General features: G+C 46.5%; 1 protein-coding gene across 5 annotated transcripts in view; it reads right to left on the reverse strand.

Annotated features, from left to right (window-relative positions):
- The window catches only part of TRABD (TraB domain containing), a 31,393-nt gene extending 20,611 nt beyond the window's left edge, over positions 1–10,782 (reverse strand). For 2 of the 5 annotated variants that reach the window (XR_005567040.1, XM_027736539.2), the window contains exon 1: positions 10,746–10,782. The gene's annotated coding sequence lies outside the window, so the exon portion shown is untranslated. Of the gene's footprint in view, positions 1–3,044; positions 3,063–10,043; positions 10,323–10,745 lie in introns of those variants that run through there. The other 3 variants (XM_027736538.2, XM_027736540.2, XM_039390707.1) reach the window with 3 other exon arrangements.
- Between the last annotated feature and the right edge of the window lie 2,283 nt (positions 10,783–13,065).

Raw genomic sequence — 13,065 nt, forward strand, 5'->3', positions numbered from 1 at the left:
GTCCAGAGTTTTTCCTGAAGCTGGAGAGTACTATGTTCTGACTTGGGTGGTACTCTAAGGGGATTGCACAAGACACTGAATGCATGACTAGCACTCGGTCTGCTTATTCTCACTGCTATCCCACTAAAATTGAAGCACTCAAAGAAAGTGCTGCTTCTTTATTACAACATTTTGGGTTATCTTCCTTTGACTTTTTTCACAGTATATGTGAACAGTGTTTTATTTCATTAGGCTGGAGAGCAGTCCTGACCAATTTAGTCATACAACACATTTGCTCTAAAGAGTGGAGGGACAAGTTTGGCTCCTGCCCTATGCTCAGGTGATGTTGGAGGAAAGATGGGTGGCTGGCTATCTGTATATGACTGTATTTCAGCACACAAATGTGATGGGAAGCCTCCCCCTTTCCCAAATACAACAGTTTCCTGCAGTCAGATCAGTGCTCTGCATCCTGGTTTCTGGCCTTTACTTTCAAGTCAGCTGTTCCACTTTCTAGCTTTGCTTAAAACACGTTTCTTTAAAAGAGCATTTGCCTGGGCAGTGTGAAGCATGTGAGTGTAATTCCAACCACTGGCACACCTCCCTCCATGTGCTCGCGGAGGGATTTCAGCAATTCCTGCCTTCGCACTGTCCACTGCTAGCTGTCAGCTGGCAAACTGGAGATCACAGCTGCAGGCTGGGCAAGAAAAAAGTGGAGCGGCCAAGACCCTGGCTTCTGCATGGTTCCTGGAGCAAAAGCCCCATGAAATCCAACAGAGACCCACACCTCAAGCAGGCAACAGCTACAGACACAGCTCCCAAGCTGCGAGGCAAATACCTCATTAAAATAAAAATACAAACTGCAAACAGTGCCAAGAGGTTCAGTAAAACAAACTATTCAAAGAAATGAGAGAAGTCTGCACAGGCAACATAAGCACTCCACTGGTTTTGCATAATTTTGCATAATTTAATTTTCAAACCAGGACCATGCCTTGCCATCTTCCAAGGAGTTAGGTCAAGGAAACTTGGATGTCAGAGTAAGCTGAAAGGGCAGGTGAAGCCGAGCTGCTCTTCTGTTTCAGTGTTTCCACAATTTACATGGGGTGTGGACAAATCTAAAGAAGCACAGCAAAAGAAAACCCCTGCCAGGAGACCTGCCACCTGAATGGGACACACCAACCCACTGGCTCCTCCCTCCAGACAGTCTGGTGGCTTTGTGAGTTTAAGTGAGCCCAGAGCCTGTTTTTTATCCTGTCCCGTCTCCGATAGACTGGTTTAACTACTTGTTGACTTAGGCACTAAACTAGACTGAAGAGCAGATTCAGATTAAAGAACAACCTTCCTTCCCCCCCCCTATGCTACCAAGGCATTTTAAGCTCAGATAACCAAACAGCTGTAGGAACAACTGCAACAGCAAAACTGGAGGGACAGCATGAAGCAGAGATGCTGAAACCGAATGCCCTCTGAGAACATACTTGTCCAACTACATCATCACCCAGGGTATACCAATACTCTGATGCTCAGCTCTGGACTTGGTTCTCAACTGGTTTATGTACAAAATACCACAGTTTTTTTCTGCCAGTGAATCAGCCGGCCCTAAGCACAACCTAAAGTTCTAAGCTTGGTTAAGGCCTTCTGGTGTTTGAAAACTTGTCTCTTATCTACAGAGTGCTCTTAAAAATAGTAAACTGCAAGTTTTGGTTAAAGAACAGACTTCTATACAGAAGCACTGAGTGGTATTTTTTCCCACCAAGTGACATTTTAGAAAACCTCATCCCATTCTCACCACTGACTAAATTATATATCTGATACTGGCAGGGGGGAGGCAGGGAGAAAAAGTGAGGTATCTTTGAAGTTTACTCATGCTAACTAGCACCGCTTTTCAACTGACCTGTACAACCTTTGGAAAAAGCAAAGCTGTTTGTTCACTGTGGTTCCCAGCTCCAGCCTTGCAGAGAACCCATGGCACAATACCTTGAAGGCCAGATGAGAGACTGGGCAGCCACAATAACTGGCAAGTCTGCCACTGCTTTCTTCTAGGACAAGCTCAGGAAGTGGGCCCATAGGAATCTCATAAGGTCGGGACAACCTGGGTCGGGACAACCCCTGGCATCAATACAAGCTGGGGGATGAAGGGATTGACAGCAGCCCTGCTGAGAAGGACTTGGGGGTGCTGGTGGATGAGAGGCTGGACATGACCCAACAATGTGAACTCACAGCCCAGAAAGACAATTGTGTCCTGGGCTGCATCAAAAGCAGTGTGGGCAGCAGGCCAAGGGATGGGATTCTGCCCCTCTGCTCTGCTCTGGTGAGACCCCACCTGGAGTGATGCATCCAGCTCTAGAGTCCCCAGCACAGGAAGGACATTCACCTGTCAGAGCAAGTCCATAAGAGGTCACCAAGATGATTAAGAGGGAGGGAGCATCTCTCCTACAAGGAAAGGCTAAGAGAATTGGATTTCTTCATTCTGGAAAAGATTTTGGGGTGACAGGACAAAGGGGAATGGGAATGGCTTCAAACTTAAAGAGATTAGGTTTAAATTAGATATTAGGAAAAAATATTTACTGTGAGGGTGGTGAGGCTCTGGAACAGGTTGCCCAAAGAGGTTGTGGATGGCCCATCCCTGGAAATGTTCAAGGCCAGGCTGGATGGAGGTCTGAGCAACCTGGTCCAGTGACAGGTGTCCCTGTCCACAGCAGGGAGGCTGGAACTAGATGACCTTTAAGATTCCTTCCAACCCAGGACATTCTGTGGTCTTGTTTTCAGGTGCTCAGATCTGCTCAAGTTCCACTGGAGGTGAAATTTTCCATGCAGAAGACCCGTTTCTGCATTCACCAGAGTACAGACAAGTCTGGCTACTCAGTTAGCCAGCATCCTCCTCAGCAGCACTGGCAAAAGTCTGTTCCCCCATACTTGGGGCATTGGTCAAATACCTTGGACTCCAGGCTGACCCAGCTCATCCACACTGAAAAGACACTATCCCTGTACACCCATGTATTCATAGAAGATTTCTGTATGCCTTGATACTTGAAATATAATCTTGAAACCTGAGAGAAGACTGAACATACCTTGCCGTTACACAGATAACAAACTGAAGCACACGAATCTGTAAGCACTTCCTTCCACCATGTCCAACAGCAAGAAAAGGTGCTGATTCAGGTCAAATCCTGGCAAACATCTGAACAACTTAAATCCATGCCTTTCCAAATTTCTTAGAGCTTGACTTCTCAACCCGTGTTTTCTTCTTTTTTCCGAAAGTTTAACTTCCTAAAGAAATGATGAAGGTAACAAGGCACTTATTTGTCTGTGCTTGCTAACCCATAGGTGAATTTTAAACAGACTTGGCAGGGAAGGAAGAGTCTCACAGTCATTTAGAGATGCAATGCTCAGCACTGCTCCCCCAGGAAAAAGAGATGACTGAGGATTACAGAGGGCGATGGATGTGAAAAAGATGTGGTCTCTTAAGACACCTAAGCAACCAAAAAGGAATTTTTGAGACCACCAAAAGAACTGCAAGCCTAGAATTTAGCCATTACTCATCTCTACTGATAGGCACCTATCTCCTGTCAAGGTCTTCTTGTCCTGACAGCACACACAAGACAGCCATTCCACATTGGCAAAAGCACTGCTGAAGAGGAGCTGTATTTTTCCCAAGCAGACGGGCCTTATTCTTTTCCCCCCAAAAGAACAAGTTCGACATCTTCTAGCAATGTTTATCCTGCAGAGGCTGATCAAGTAGAGTGAGAAAGACCTCCCCGCCATGCTTATGTCACAGCCCTCCAGCTTTCCTAATATAAAACAGCTTCAGCAGCACTTCCTCTTTGCGTGAAATATGCTCATGAACTACTGGCTCATTTTTCATACTTGGTAGTCTTAGCTAACCAGAGTGTTTCAGTTCTAGCTGCATATTTAGGTATCTGAAACTCTCTTAGCTTGCAGTCTCAAGAACACAAGAGGTACACACTCACAAATCAGGGGTTCTAGCAAGGCAAGTAAAAGAACAAATGCTCTTTCCCGTTTCATTTCAATGATGTAGTTCAGTGAGAAAATTCAAGCACAACACAGGGAATGGACAGGCAATTCATTAAGGTATCCTACAGTAGGACAGCATTTCTTCTTTTATTGTGTTGGTTAAATTTGCTTTCTTCAGACAGTGATTCAACTGAATCGATAAAAAAGTTCTCAAAAAGCTCTCATGCTTCAACCTATAAAACAACCTAGTCAGCTACTCTTTAAAAAGAAGATTTTTATTGAATGTTTTCCTCCTGCTGAACTGTAAAGAAATTCAGAAGCAGCATTTGCTTTCCTCAACATGTTGACGCTGCAAGAGGGAAATAAAGTTCTCTGTCATCTTATAATTGCTCTGTACTTCCTATGAGCTACGTACATATCAGAATAGCTGGAAAAGAAACTAGGAGCCACCTAACTACCACAACTTGTTTCACCCTTTATTGAAAGGGACAGGCAACAATTTTTATGTTTGATCCCCCGACAAACAAATCTAAATGCAGCTATTAATGCTTTTGATAGTTACAATATTCACGAGCATTGCAGAAGGTAACTACATGTCTTGGTACTCAAAGTATTAATCCTCTAGCCTCTGAGATCAGATTATATGTACTTCCCTGTTTTACAAAAGAGGAACTGAGGTGTATGAATGTTTAAATGCGTCTACAAGCGTCTAAGTTTTACTGGGCTCCCTGCCAAGTCCCAGACCCAACACCGAAATACCCCCAGCTCAGTGCTAAGGAAAAAAACCATGAAAAATCCAAACTGGTCAAACTTATATGAAAATAAATGTATTTATGACATATACAGCTATGTACAGTTGAAATACCATGCACAACTCCAAGGGAAAAGGGAAAGGGAAGGAAAAAAAAGGAACAAAACCAAAATAAAATATACACAATCAATAGCCCAAGATCTAGCAACTAAAAGAATTAGCAAAAGAATATCTTACTACTCTCCTTGGGACAACAGAAAGTCACGCTGGAACGACCGCCGGCAACCTCCGTCTCCAAGGTCAGCAAGGCCTTACCAGGCCTCACTCCCCAACACGACAGACTCAACAGCAGGGAGTCCACACCTCCAAAGCCGTCGGAAGGAAAGAGAGCGAAGACCTCTCCTCCTTTCTTCTTATACTCCTGGCTTACGTAAAAATCGTAGGGAATAACAGGTAATCTGGGCACTTCCTTGGTTACAAACTGGTCACCAAGGAAGGCCTAAACTACTACAACAAGTCTGACCTCTGGTAGCTAAACAAGCAGTTAGAAGGCTGCTGGAACTTTCAAAGCATTTCAATCTGAATTTTCCTTTGTTATTACTCATTGGTCCTTCTTCTAAGATCCCCACACAGCCTGCAGGATAGCACTTCCTCATAGAACACATCAACACCACTCATCCTTGTTCCTCTAAAGTTGCTGTGGGAAAGGTGAGAGGTAGGCTAAGGACAGAATTTTGGAGCAAGCTGTTGAACAATTAAGTGGGAGTTTTCCACGGAGAATACAGCACACCTCACACAGCTCATGCTACAACTGAGATAAAACTGACCTGAGCTGGACATACGCCACTGGCTCACACAAAAGACTACGTCACAAACAGACCTGTGTGCCAGCCTTCTAACACCAGTATGCCTGGCCAGAACACAGCTCCCATCAGCTCGGCATGAGATGCAGCAATAAAAATGTACGAGCATTAAGTGTGCTGTGTTTCATCCTCTAAACCTGCAGTTTCACTAGCAATGGATATTTAGTTTAGCCTGGTATATATTGGTATAGCCTGCACACTTCAGATTCTTATTATGCACTACATAAGCATAAGCACATCTCATTTGAATGCTGCTACCCTTTAAAAGGACCACTTACTTTATGTAAACAGAAGAGGCATATTCAGAAGATACAGACCCAACTTTTCTCTCACTGCCAAACTGTTGCAGTCATTAATTACTTGCTGTCTGGAATGCCTAACAAAGCACCTTCCATTTTTAACATTTAACGTAGTAGGAGGCAAAACCAAATTAAAAGATAGCCACTTAGGTCTCAGCACCATCCTCTGCAATGGAAGGAGAGGATTTAAGATTGATGAGGCATTTTCCATACTTACGCAGGGAAGTCTTACAAATGTTTACAAACAATCATCTGCTCCAAATGGTGTCTTCTCTGTTGATAGACTGCTCATACCCAGAAGGATGAATCAGCTGAAACCTGACTGCCAATTAATGCAACAGCCACAAATTCAGAAATTGGAACGTATTTCAAAACTATCACTAAGGTGACCTACTCCACATATTGCACATTATCTCTTTGACACAACCCACGCCTTTGAAACTCAACTGAGCAACTGGTTCTGTAATCACAGATGGTTGTAGAGCATGGCTCTGGTTTCTCATGACTCAGAAGTTCACAAATTTCAAAAGAGAATTTTACCCTCTGAGCATCAATGTTCCTGCAAAATGAACTGTGTAGATATATGCAGCCTAAACTCAGGTACCTGCACACTGGAGTCGACATCCATTTGCATGCTTCAGAAGCTAAAATATAAAAGTCACAGACAACTACACTAGTTTTGTTTGAAAGGAGGTGTTGGAACATGAGAATATCTGTCCTGGGACACTGAATGCACAAAAAACACGTTTACCAGTGAAAGACAAAAAGGCATTCTCGTATGTTTTGGGGTTTTAGAAGTTGTTGCTATTACATTGACTACGGTTACTTGATGAAATGAGTAAGCATGAGGTGAATCAGGATGCTAATGCACAGCAGAATTGAGAACAAACATTTGCCCAAATCCTTCCTGTTTTAAGAGTTTGTAAAGAGACTGCTAAATTTAGAAACGTGGGACAGAAAGACCACAATGACTGGCCCAAGTCTGGACCCAACTCAGAAACTGACAGTTTTAGAACATCAATCCAAATTACTTTCCTATTGTATTCCAATATGAATCATATGATTTCAGGGAAGATCTGGAACCAAAATAATTTTATTAGACTTTGCTGCGATCAGTAGACTGGACTAAGATATCAGTATGTCTCCTCCCTCCAGGCCATTTAAAGCTATGAACCAAGTGATACTTCTGATTCTGGGAAACCCTCTGCAAAACACTCTCATGCAGAACAAAAGGAAAAGAGCACAGCTGCTGCATGTGTAGTTTCTATGGAGTTCTACAAAAAGCAGGTTTTCCACTCTACTCACTACCTACAAGCGACAAGCAAAGGAGAAGGGTGAAGAAGTTCTGCCATGGACAACTAAGTATTGGTTTGGAAGATACTGGACTGTGGTCCACAAAACTTGGAGAAGGTGTCTTAAATTCCACACACACACTGATATTTCACATGTCAATGGCTGTCTGTTGAGATATACAGAAGCTGGGTCTCAAGAGTACTGGCAGACACTCATTTTTCTTACAAACACTTTTAAATGCAATCCTTATGAAGGTAAAATTGGGATTCTGTAGGACAAAATAATTTTGCCCAACTGCCAAGCACAATATTTTATCAGTAGTATTCTTTTGCCTGCCCCTTCCATTCTAGTCACCAAACAATAGCTGGGAACAAGCTGATCTACTCTCAAAATCATTAGGTGATCACAAAGCTGAAAACAGTTACATGACACGGGCCCAAGTGCTGGCAACAAGCAAAGACACACAGCTCTACTGTGGCAGGGAACTAAAGAAAGAGGGTCAGGTTTCAAGACAGACCTAAGAGAGACAAAACTCCAGGAAAGCAAATTCCAGCCTGTAGACACAGGAGCCCCAGGATAGTGCTAATCCCTCAGTACTACAGACACACTCTCACTAACCAGGAAACCTGTCTTGCTTCGAAGTCCATCCAGCTGCTGCACCACTCATTTAACACATAAAGCATCCTGTACCTGACAATTTCAGTGTTTAAAAAAAAAATAAAATTTTCTCTCAAAAGATTATCTCTATTTCCATGATTATCTGCTGCCGTCCAAAGAAATGAGAAAACCCCCCAGCAACTCCTGATAGGGGTTCCTCATTCACAGGTCTTCTTTGTGGCCTACACTGTAACTAGAGCTGTATTCTTGTCCTTCTGAAGGACAGCTCCCAGCTGTGCAACACACCAGACATGCGCCCTAGTGAGACAAGATCTGGATCTCCAGATGCACCACGCAGGTGACTGAAGATTTTCTTCAACTTCATCAGCAGTCATGGTGTTGTTTAGCTGTGGTGCAGGTTCTTGCTCCTTCTCACAAGTATGCACACCCTTCCTGCACAGAGACACAGACCTCTCAACACACATTCATCAGGTTGCACTGTCTGTACAAGGTTATTTTGCAGACAGCCTGTAGGGCTTAGCCACTTGAAAACATGAACTAGAGCTCCAGTGTAGTCTCTCCTGCAGCCTGATATGCGGTGTCATCAGGACACTTAAATTCTTGCATGTGGATGTGCTAAGTATCTGCAAGCCTCAGTGATTTCGATCAAAACTGCTGAGCAGGTCAACTGAAGACAGAAGGACAAAACAGCTCCTCTACTTTTTTTGAATTAGAAAAAGAAGCGTAAAGGAAGACAACTTGTCTCTGAGTGCACGCATGTTTTTGTACAAATCTATAAATTGTGTAAATTATGGTTAATATTAAAGTTATATGCCCCGAGTCCTTTTTTAGGAAGGAAGATAAATATTCACTGCAAAAGTTTTAAGTTCAAATACAGAATGACAGTATTAACTAATATCATAACATCTCAAATTTGAGTGGCCCTTCACAAAAACCTTCAATAATTGCTTCTGACTTCAGAAACAATTCACACAGGCATTTGCAAATAGCTTTCTAATCGACTAACAACCCTCATCAAGAAAATATATTGGTGAGATTTTGTACTAAATAATTTATGACAGACAACCAGTACTGCTAACCAGTGTGGACTTTCCCTGACAGAAGGAGAGCTGCAGAATCCTTCTTTCCTACTGGCACTGGCTGGCAAAGCTCATGCTGTGATATCACTTCAGACAGATACAGTTATGCACCACTCCCATTAAATCTGAAGCACACATATCTCTGGCCTGCTCTCATTTCAACATTTTCAAAGGTTGCCCCAAATCTTTTTCTTCACTTTTTCTGAATAGCAAATAAGGAAAAAGAAGATGCTTTCCAAAAAGTATTATTTTAAAAAAAGCACTGGTATGAATCTCCAACAAGTATATGCCAATACCACGTGTTTTATTCACAGCTGTAGTGGCAGCAGCAGCAATGTTTCATCATATCTACCATATGGAAGAAAGAATAAACTGAAAAATAAATCTAACTCTCCTAGCACCATCAAACTAATATCTAAAGTCTACAGTTAAGATGCAAGAGTGCCAAACACTGTGATAGCTGAAATTTACAATCAGCAACTCAAGTTACTGAAACTTGAAAGTCTACTGAGAGCCACAAACAGCAGGGCACAAACCAATACTACAGCCACAACCCAGAATTTTCAATTAATAAACTCATTTAGCTTACGATAATTAAATGGACATGTGTTTTCCCCCTACTGTGTAAGGGAAGCCCCTGAAATCTGTTGGGTCTGGGTTTTAAAAAATTTTTTTTGCTTTAATCTGTTAGCTTTCCAAGAAGGAATACCTGCATTAATGAGCTAAACAGTAGGTGAACAGATACATATCTCTACAACAGGGAGAACTGAGGTCAATCCAGGCACCTTCGATATTTCTTGGGACTACTATTGTCACCACAGATGCAAAACAGCATCTAACCTGTAAAAGCCCATCCCATCCTCTCGCTTTTCCAACTCATCGGCTGCAACCTTCTGCAAAGTTTTACCAAAGAAAAATACTCTCTTTCTTCCTGAAAGCTAGCAAAAACATAAACACCTCTGTTGTATGGATACCTGTATTGGAACATGTATTTTCCTCAAGAGAGAGGCCTAGGCTATGCCTGGGACACGAGTTATGTTCGAGCCCTGGGTTAATTAGAACTATTTTCAGAGGTGAATTCCGAGAAAGCCACAACTGTTTAATGAAGGGGGGGGGAGGAAAGAAAAAAGAAAAACTGAATCTCGGGTTTTCCGCAGCTCCCAGTCAGAACCCAACAAACCCACGCCCTTACCCCCAAACACCTGGGTCAGGTACAGCAGCACGGAGAGCTCTGTCCACATCACGCTGCCACCTCCGCGACGCCCCAACCCAGGGAACGGCCCTAACGAAGGTGCGAACCCGACACCTCAAAAACGGCCCCAAGGGCCGCGTTTCCCCACAAGTTCCGGCAGGGCAGGGCAGGGCAGAGAAGCGGGGGCCTCCCCGCGGGGCTCCGGCGACAGGCGACGGGCAGGGACCTCCCAGCCTCCTCCTCCCCTCCGGAGCGGGGCCGAACGCCCCAGCCCGCCCGCTGCGAGGCGGAGTTCGCCCGCCCGCCCGCCTGGAGGCCGCCCCCGCCCAGGAGGCCCCTCGGCCTCGCCGCCCGCGGGGTCACCGGCGGGGCAGCGCCGGACCGGCCCCGGCCGCCCTTCCCCGGGGGCGCCGAGCGCCGCCCGCAACTCTCCCAGGCCCAGGGAGCGCTTTCAGAGGCGGGAGCTCCCCAGCCACCTCCCCGCCCGAGGGAGCGCTGCCCGGCGGCACCGCCGGGCTGGCAGCTGGGCGGGCAGAGCCGGGCGCGTGCCAGGGGGGCGCATAGAGGGGACGCGGCCGCACCGCTCGCACCCCGCTCCTCTCCCGCGGGGCACCCGGAGAACCGCAGCGCACCCTCCCCCCGCGCACCCGCCGCGACGGGGCTCGGCCCCAGCGCGGCCCCGCTGCCCCCGGCCCCGCTGACCTGCCGTGCCGTGCCGGGCGGCGGGAGCGGCGGGGCCGCCGCTGCCGGGGCGCTGCGGACGGAGCGGGCGCGGGGCGTGTTCGCGGGACAACGTGCTGCAGGAGTCAGCGCTGGGGCGGGGCCGCCGCGGGGCACCCTGGGCGCTGTAGTCCCCGCTGTCTGCCCGGGCGCGGGACAGCGGCGGCAGCGGACTACAGCTCCCAGCTGCCGGTTCCTCCTCCCTCTCTCGCCCCACGCGGCTCCTCCGCCGGCGGCCGCTCCGCTCCAGCTCCGTGTCCGCCAGGCTCCCGGCGGCCGATGGGGCTGTACCCGCGGAGGGGCCGCCGCGGGTTATTGGGATTTCTGCGGGAGCCCCGAGGCGGAGCGGGAGCGTGCGCGAGTACCGTCAGCGGGTTTCGAAGCACCTTCAGCGTCCCTGAGGGGCAGGGGCCTTCTGGCCGGGAATTGAGCCACGTCCTCTTTGAGGCTGCTCTCCCTGGCCAGCTGAAGCAGCTCAGCGGCCGCTCTCACCCGAGCCCAGCTCGGTGCGGGAGGTCCGGCTTGGTACCGACCTTCCAGTCCTAGACTGTGAGCCAGCAGCGCCTCCCCGCCAGCGGTCCTGCCGTGGCTGCCGGCGGCTGTGCTGTGCTGGCCCACGCGTGGCTGTTCTTACGAGTGCTTTGGAAATGTGTAAAGATGTGAGGGAACCCGTAGGTGTGGAACTGCACGAGGTGTCCGTGTGAAAACATGCCGTGGTCGTGGGTCTAATGGAGATTGAAATCGGAGGGATATCACACTCCAGTCGACGTCATCTCCGAAGCCATCCGTGACTTCCTCGATGTGCAGTCCTGCTCTTGCCACCGCTGTTCTGGCGGTTCCCTTTCTCTCTTCACAGCGGGCCTCTCTGCTGCTGGAGAAGAGTTAATGTTTCGCACATGAAACCTGAAAAATCTGTGTTGCACCACCTGTTCAAGCACAACTGGCATTTAATCATACTTCAGATTACCAGGCTGACACATATAAATCTTTTATTGGTCAAGAAAACATTTTTTTCTGGAAAGATGTGTCGAGCTGATTATAGCGACTGATTGTTGTCTCTATCCCTTTTCCTTCTTTTTTCTGTTTCTGGTAGCTCAATGACAGTATTGCTAAAGCACCCCTTTAGTCTAAGCACACATCTGTTGTCTTAATACATTTTCATTAGAACAGATTTGAGGATATGTTTTCTGATCTTTTCTTAACTTTTCTTTGCTTCACAGCCAGGGTTAGTTTAGGATTAGGCTGAGCTTTGGAAATATGTGGTATGTAGAAATCAAGTCCAGACATGTTGAGACAGTTGGGAATTTTACTTCCCATTTTGTGTAGTAATAGTTTCAGTTTGCTGTAAAAGCACAGAGCAGGCATTTCATCTGTGAAAATAATGAAATCAAAACACCGAGTAAGGTATAAGCTATGCAGACCTTCAATTCTGGGGAAAAAAAGCCATCCAGTGTCTGACAGAAAAGGAAGAAAAATTCGCTTTGAGCATTTTAATCTAGTGCTGTTCAACCAATTCCAACAAACACGTTTGGGGTTTTTTTCCCCACAACTGGTCACTGAAGGCCACCGAGAAAGATGGGACACTACTAAATAAAAGAACAAATTGGTTGCTGCTTTTGGGGAGCATGCGAGATGGCTTTCTTGGTATCCAAGGACATCTGCCCTTTGAGTAGTGCCATTTCTAGATGCAGCTGTTCCCTGCTGACCACAGCTGCTTTCTTCTGAGTCTGCTTCTAATCCCACCTCTTCCACACATCGGCCTTGCCCTACCACAAGCTTTCCATGGCATTGGATCCACTGTGGGGCTGTCCTGTAGCAGCTATAACCCTGTGAATGTGTGCTAAGCAGCACGTGAGAGGCCTCACTGCTCAGCAACCTGGATCTCAAGTTGCAGTAGTGTCTCTTACACAGCTGACTGCAGGTTTTATTCTCTTACTCAGACTTGCTCAACTATCCGTGTGTGCCAGGCTTACACAAAATTTGTTATTTGCATTATAATATATTTGGCTCAAACTGTATGTCCTAAGTGACTGTTCTGCTTTTTTTTAGCTGCAGCTCCTCCTGCTACACCACTGCCGCACACCGCTGGTGTTTTGTGCAAACTCTGTGAATCCCTCGATTGACTATAGATGTGTTCCCAAGCTTCCCACTGCTTCAGCTGCAAAGGTTCAATGATTTTTTAGTTAGAGCTTGGGGAGCACTGCCCTAGCCTGCAGGAAGGACCTCACCTGATCTGAGCTGAGCTGATTGGCAAGCCCTGTCTATGTGGGAATACCGTGAACCTTGCTGACCTGTTTTTCCT

The sequence above is a fragment of the Pipra filicauda genome, unplaced genomic scaffold (genome assembly GCF_003945595.2).
Source record: "Pipra filicauda isolate LSUMZ 115617 unplaced genomic scaffold, ASM394559v2 scaffold861_size64743_pilon, whole genome shotgun sequence".
NCBI lineage: Eukaryota > Metazoa > Chordata > Aves > Passeriformes > Pipridae > Pipra > Pipra filicauda.